At 50.2% G+C, this 6,782-nt stretch overlaps 1 pseudogene; it reads right to left on the bottom strand.

Annotated features, from left to right (window-relative positions):
* Nucleotides 1-3,012: 3,012 nt before the first annotated feature.
* On the bottom strand, nt 3,013-6,412 carry LOC115182573 (reelin-like; annotated as a pseudogene).
* Nucleotides 6,413-6,782: the final 370 nt, after the last annotated feature.

Below are 6,782 nucleotides of genomic sequence, written 5' to 3' on the forward strand. Positions count from 1 at the left end.
TTTAGTTTCTCTCTTTTCACTGTCTTTTTACTGTTGTTTTATTTCTTACCTATTGTTCACCTTATACCTTTTTTGCACTATTGGTTAGAGCCTGTAAGTAAGTATTTCACTGTAATACCTGTTGTATTCAGCATTTCACTGTGAGGTCTACACCTGTTGTATTCGGCGCACGTGACAAATAAACGTTGATTTGATTTGATCTTTTGGAATAGAGACTGTGTAGACGGTATATAGTGTAGGCTGAGATGGTAGTGAAACACACCCCATCAATAGAGTGTGTATGGTAAAATATGGATAGTAGCTGTTAATCAAGGTAGTGTAGCAGTCCATCGTTCACGTCACATCGTGTGAAAGACAGGAAGTGCAAAACACTCGGGAATCAAGTCAATACGACATCAAACGTAAAGGAAGGGGGGGGGGGGGTGAATCCAGAAAGATGGTATGTGTATAGCGGGGTACCTGTTGATTTATGCTGTAGACGTGTTCATATTTCACTTCCTATAATAAACATCACATGATTTCCTGAAACACGCTGCTCCTCCTAGCCGGCGTGTTTACAGAGACGTTGGCTAATTGCTCTTGCCGGGCCGGTGGTAATGGATGGGACTGGATGCAATGTAATATTTGCACACTGTAAATCCACTCGCAGCTTGATGCACACATAAATAACAACCAGGGTGTTAAAGCTAAACATTAATAATTCAAAAGCCACGGGTCGCGTAAATGACAAATGGCTGATTGCACACACACACCCTGGATTATTGGTAATGCAGTAGCAGAACATGTCATGTCATAGAGGGGAGGCAGGTAGACTAGTGGTTAGAGGGGGGGAGGCAGGTAGCCTAGTGGTTAGAGTGGAGGGGTGGCAGGTAGACTAGTGGTTAGAGTGTAGGGGCGGCAGGTAGCCTAGTGGTTAGAGTGGAGGGGTGGCAGGTAGACTAGTGGTTAGAGTGGAGGGGAGGCAGGTAGCCTAGTGGTTAGAGTGGAGGGGCGGCAGGTAGCCTAGTGGTTAGAGTGGAGGGGCGGCAGGTAGCCTAGTGGTTAGAGTGGAGGGGAGGCAGGTAGCCTAGTGGTTAGAGTGGAGGGGAGGCAGGTAACCTAGTGGTTAGAGTGGAGTGGAGGGGCGGCAGGTAGCCTAGTGGTTAGAGTGGAGGGGAGGCAGGTAGCCTAGTGGTTAGAGTGGAGGGTCGGCAGGTAGCCTAGTGGTTAGAGTGGAGGGTCGGCAGGTAGCCTAGTGGTTGTAGTGGAGGGTCGGCAGGTAGCCTAGTGGTTAGAGTGGAGGGGCGGCAGGTAGCCTAGTGGTTAGAGTGGGGGTCGGCAGGTAGCCTAGTGGTAAGAGTGGAGGGGCGGCAGGTAGCCTAGTGGTTAGAGTGGAGGGGTGGCAGGTAGCCTAGTGGTTAGAGTGGAGGGACGGCAGGTAGCCTAGTGGTTAGAGTGGAGGGGCGGCAGGTAGCCTAGTGGTTAGAGTGGAGAGGTGGCAGGTAGCCTAGTGGTTAGAGTGGAGGGGAGGCAGGTAGCCTAGTGGTTAGAGTGGAGGGGTGGCAGGTAGCCTAGTGGTTAGAGTGGAGGGGCGGCAGGTAGCCTAGTGGTTAGAGTGGAGGGGTGGCAGGTAACCTAGTGGTTAGAGTGGAGAGGTGGCAGGTAGCCTAGTGGTTAGAGTGGAGGGGCGGCAGGTAGCCTAGTGGTTAGAGTGGAGGGGCGGCAGGTAGAGTGGTTAGAGTGGAGGGGAGGCAGGTAGTCTAGTGGTTAGAGTAGAGGCGCGGCAGGTAGCCTAGTGGTTAGAGTGGAGGGGAGGCAGGTAGCCTAGTGGTTAGAGTGGAGGGGGGGCAGGTAGCCTAGTGGTTAGAGTGGAGGGGAGGCAGGTAGCCTAGTGGTTAGAGTGGAGGGGCGGCAGGGTAGCCTAGTGGTTAAAGTGGAGGGGCGGCAGGGTAGCCTAGTGGTTAGAGCGTTGGACTAGTAACTAAAAGGTTGCAAGATCGAATCCCTAAACTGACAAGGTAAACATCTGTCGTTCTGCCCCTGAACAAGGCAGTTAACCCACTGTTCCTAGGCCATCATTGTAAATAAGAATTTGTTCTTAACTGACTTGCCTAGTTAAATAAAGGTTAAATAAAAAAAATATAATAGGGGTGTGGTTTAGGGGTCAGAGGTCAGAGTCTAGAGCTCTGCAGTATGATGAGTTTCTATAGTGATCTTTCTCAATTGTCCCCCCAAAAATGTGTCTTCTCCTAATTGCACTGATGTGAAAGACCCTGACCAGCTGAAGGCCAATGTAAGGATGAGTTTTCTCATATCATAGAGGATGGGTACTGCAGACTTCCACACCATCAAGGATCAATGACAGGGGTTTGTGTGACTCACTGTCTGTGGAGTTGAAATGGACAGACAGTCCACTGTGACCCTCTCCCCCTTCCCTGTGTGTGTTTATCACAGGCCCCCTAACCAACAGTGCATTTTTTATGTAAAAAATAGGTATTAGGTGAACAATAGACAAGTAAAGAAATATAAACGACAGTGAAAAATAACAGTAGAGAGGCTATATACAGTAGAGGCTATATACAGTAGAGGCTATATACAGTAGAGGCTATATACAGTAGAGAGGTTATATACAGTAGAGAGGTTATATACAGTAGAGAGGCTATATACAGTAGAGAGGTTATATACAGTAGAGAGGCTATATACAGTAGAGAGGCTATATACAGTAGAGAGGCTATATACAGTAGAGAGGTTATATACAGTAGAGAGGTTATATACAGTAGAGAGGCTATATACAGGCACTGGTTGGTCGGGCTAATTTATGTCTGTGTGTGTGTGTGTGTGTGTGTGTGTGTGTGTGTGTGTGTGTGTGTGTGTGTGTGTGTGTGTGTGTGTGTGTGTATGTGTGTGTGTGTGTGTGTGTGTATGTGTACACGCAGTAGCTTGACTCACTGTCTGTGGCATCGGAGTAGAAGGACAGAGCTGTGTCCAGGGACAAACAGTCCACTGTGACCTCTCCCCCCTGGACACGGTTACCAGTTGTGTCTCAGATGGGACGTTGTCCGCAAACTTGTCATGGAAACCAGTCCTGGAGCTGTCGTTCATAACCGATCAGAACGTCATCCATAGCCCACTGGGCTGAGTGTTTCCCTGCGGAGAGACAGAGACTGTTTCTAGATGTGATACTCTCTGCATGACGCTTGACCCTTAACCCATTGACCCATTGACCCTATTGACCTTCCAGCACATTTCCCAGATAAAACTGGTGGATGCATAAACAGGCCAGCTCAGTTTGGTTCGGGCCAGTTGTGTCAAAGGTATAAGAGTAATTCTATTTCCTGTATACTGTGGGCTGTAAGAGTAATTCTATTTCCTGTATATTGTGGGCTGTAAGAGTAGTTCTATTTCCTGTATACTGTGGGCTGTAAGAGTAATTCTATTTCCTGTATACTGTGGGCTGTAAGAGTAATTCTATTTCCTGTATATTGTGGGCTGTAAGAGTAGTTCTATTTCCTGTATACTGTGGGCTGTAAGAGTAATTCTATTTCCAGTATACTGTGGGCTGTAAGAGTAATTCTATTTCCTGTATACTGTGGGCTGTAAGAGTAGTTCTATTTCCTGTATACTGTGGGCTGTAAGAGTAATTATATTTCCTGTATACTGTGGGCTGTAAGAGTAATTCTATTTCCTGTATACTGTGGGCTGTAAGAGTAATTCTATTTCCTGTATACTGTGGGCTGTAAGAGTAGTTAATTTCCTGTATACTGTGGGCTGTAAGAGTAATTCTATTTCCTGTATACTGTGGGCTGTAAGAGTAGTTCTATTTCCTGTATGTTGTGGGTGTCATGGATCCCTCTGGAACTTTCATTATGCACACCTGGACCCTATTCCCACTGATTGTATTTGTATATATGAGCCCTTTGGTTTCCATGGTGCTGTCGATTATTGTTACATTGTCCGTTGGTGCGTGTGAGTACCTGTGCTGTGTGTTTTGGGTTTTCATGCCCTTGTGGATTGCCAGATGATTACGGGTCTCATCTCATGTGTTAATCATTGTGCGCTAGAGTTATTTATTCCAGGTACTCATCGCTCTTTTGTTTGTGTTTCAACCGTGTGTTTTTGTTTGGTCTTCGTCCCCGTGACTTTACATGGCACGCCGTAATTTGGGTAAAATAAAAAAAAACTGTTACGTATTCCTGCGCCTGTCTCCTGAATCATTCATACCAACGTGACAGTGGGCTGTAAGAGGCAGGTCTGACTCCTCACCTTGCTGTGGGCTGTAAGAGGCAGGTCTGACTCCTCACCTTGCTGTGGGCTGTAAGAGGCAGGTCTGACTTCTCACCTTGCTGTGGGCTGTAAGAGGCAGGTCTGACTCCTCACCTTGCTGTGGGCTGTAAGGAGGCAGGTCTGACTCCTCACCTTGCTGTGGGCTGTAAGAGGCAGGTCTGACACCTCACCTTGCTGTGGGCTGTAAGAGGCAGGTCTGACTCCTCACCTTGCTGTGGGCTGTAAGAGGCAGGTCTGACTTCTCACCTTGCTGTGGGCTGTAAGAGGCAGGTCTGACTCCTCACCTTGCTGTGGGCTGTAAGAGGCAGGTCTGACTCCTCACCTTGCGTGGGCTGTAAGAGGCAGGTCTGACCCCTCACCTTGCTGTGGGCTGTAAGAGGGCAGGCTCTGACTCCTCACCTTGCTGTGGGCTGTAAGAGGCAGGTCTGACTCCTCACCTGCTGTGGGCTGTAAGAGGCAGGTCTGACCCCCTCACCTTGCTGTGGGCTGTCAAGAGGCAGGTCTGACTCTCACCTTGCTGCTGGGCTTGTAAGAGGCAGGTCTGGACTCCTCACCTTGCTGTGGGCTGTAAGAGAGGCAGGTCTGACTCCTCACCTTGCAGTGGGCTGTAAGAGGCAGGTCTGACTCCTCACCTTGCTGTGGGCTGTAAGAGGCAGGTCTGACTCCTCACCTTGCTGTGGGCTGTAAGAGGCAGGTCTGACACCTCACCTTGCTGTGGGCTGTAAGAGGCAGGTCTGACTCCTCACCTTGCTGTGGGCTGTAAGAGGCAGGTCTGACACCTCACCTTGCTGTGGGCTGTAAGAGGCAGGTCTGACTCCTCACCTTGCTGTGGGCTGTAAGAGGCAGGTCTGACTCCTCACCTTGCTATGGGCTGTAAGAGGCAGGTCTGACACCTCACCTTGCTGTGGCTGCCACCAGCGGAACACTGTGTAAGGGGTCTTGGCGGCTGGAGGCAGTTCAATGGTCACCACCTGGGGTTCCAGGAAGGAGCCAAAGTCCAGCTCTCTCAGGAACTGCCACTGCACCCCGTTGTTGGTTGAGAACTGGACTACCACTCCTGGAGGACCAGACGAGAAAAGAGAAGGAGAGGGGGGGCAGGAGGAGGAGAGGAGGAGGAGAGGAGGCAGAGGGGAGGAAGAGGAGAGGAGGAGGAGGAGAGGAGGAGGAGGAGGAGGAGAGGAGGAAGAGGGGAGGAGGAGGAGGCGGAGGAGGAGAGGAGGGGGAGGAGAGGAGGAGGAGGGGAGGAGGAGGAGGAGGAGGAGAGGAGGGGGGAGGAGAGGAGGGGGAGGAGAGGAGGAGGAGGGGAGGAGGAGGAGGAGGAGGAGAGGAGGGGGAGGAGAGGAGGAGGAGGGGAGGAGGAGGAGGAGGAGAGGAGGGGGAGGAGGAGGGAGGAGAGGAGGGGGAGGAGAGGAGGAGGAGGGGAGGAGGAGGAGGAGAGGAGGAGAAAGGAGGTCAGAAATAAAGAATTCAATACAATACAACAGTCCCATCCTTTTAAATCCATGAAGGGATGAGAATAAGTAACAAAGCCCTCACGTCCTCATTGGTAAGGAGGAGTGCATTATGGATAGTGTAGTACATCATGTAGCCCTCCTCACAGACATCTGGGAGATGCCTAAAGGTCTGACTCAACAGACAAAGATCAGATATCTTTGTGGTTCACAATACGCAGATAAAAAACACCATCATTGTTTGATTCTAACTTTAAAAAGGATCTGCTGAAACTCAAGGCTTCAATCGTTGATCAAATAGACAGGAGATAACAGGGCAAATCTGATACAAAACTTCAGACCTGGATTTACTGTGCATTCCACACTGCAGTGTCCAGTGAACCACCACACGGTGGAAGCAGAGAGGACTCATTGAGGTCGGCTATGAGTTCAGAGAGAGAGCTTAAATGGGACATCGTCAGTAGCGATGGTGATGGTCAGTCACCTTCGTTGCGAGAGCGAGGGTCTAGTGCAGGTGGGTCCAACGTTCTTCCCTCCGATCGGATGTAGAACTGGACCAGCCTACATGGACAGACGGACGGGACGGACAGACAAGACACACAGACGGGACACAGGGTTTTTAGTTCACTGGAAACTGGAACCAGGGAATCTAAACAGTTTCTGAGATTTACAGGCTTTTGTTACAGTCCAGCACTCATTGTCTAAACTGACCAGGATTTTAGTTGAAGTGTTCAAGGAAGAAAAAGGAGAAAATGCCTTGACGCAACACGCAAGCCCTCCGTAGTGTAAAGCTGATCCCCCAGAAGGACGTGTGTACTGACCGTGTGTTGTAGTATCCAGGGTGACAGTCAGTGCCTGTCTTTTCCCAGAGCTGCTGAAGTACAGGGCTTTGCCTTCGCTGATTGTACCGCACGCCGCCCCTCCAATCGACCCCCACTCAGGCTTTTGCCCACAGGCGGGCTCAGCTTGCTCTCAAAGCCCTCCGCTAGCTCTGTGGGACTGGCCACTGCTGGCACACAGCTGTCCTGTCTCCACTGGGGATCACACAGAGACCACCAAGAGGACAGC

This window comes from Salmo trutta, unplaced genomic scaffold (assembly GCF_901001165.1).
Source record: "Salmo trutta unplaced genomic scaffold, fSalTru1.1, whole genome shotgun sequence".
Lineage (NCBI taxonomy): Eukaryota > Metazoa > Chordata > Actinopteri > Salmoniformes > Salmonidae > Salmo > Salmo trutta.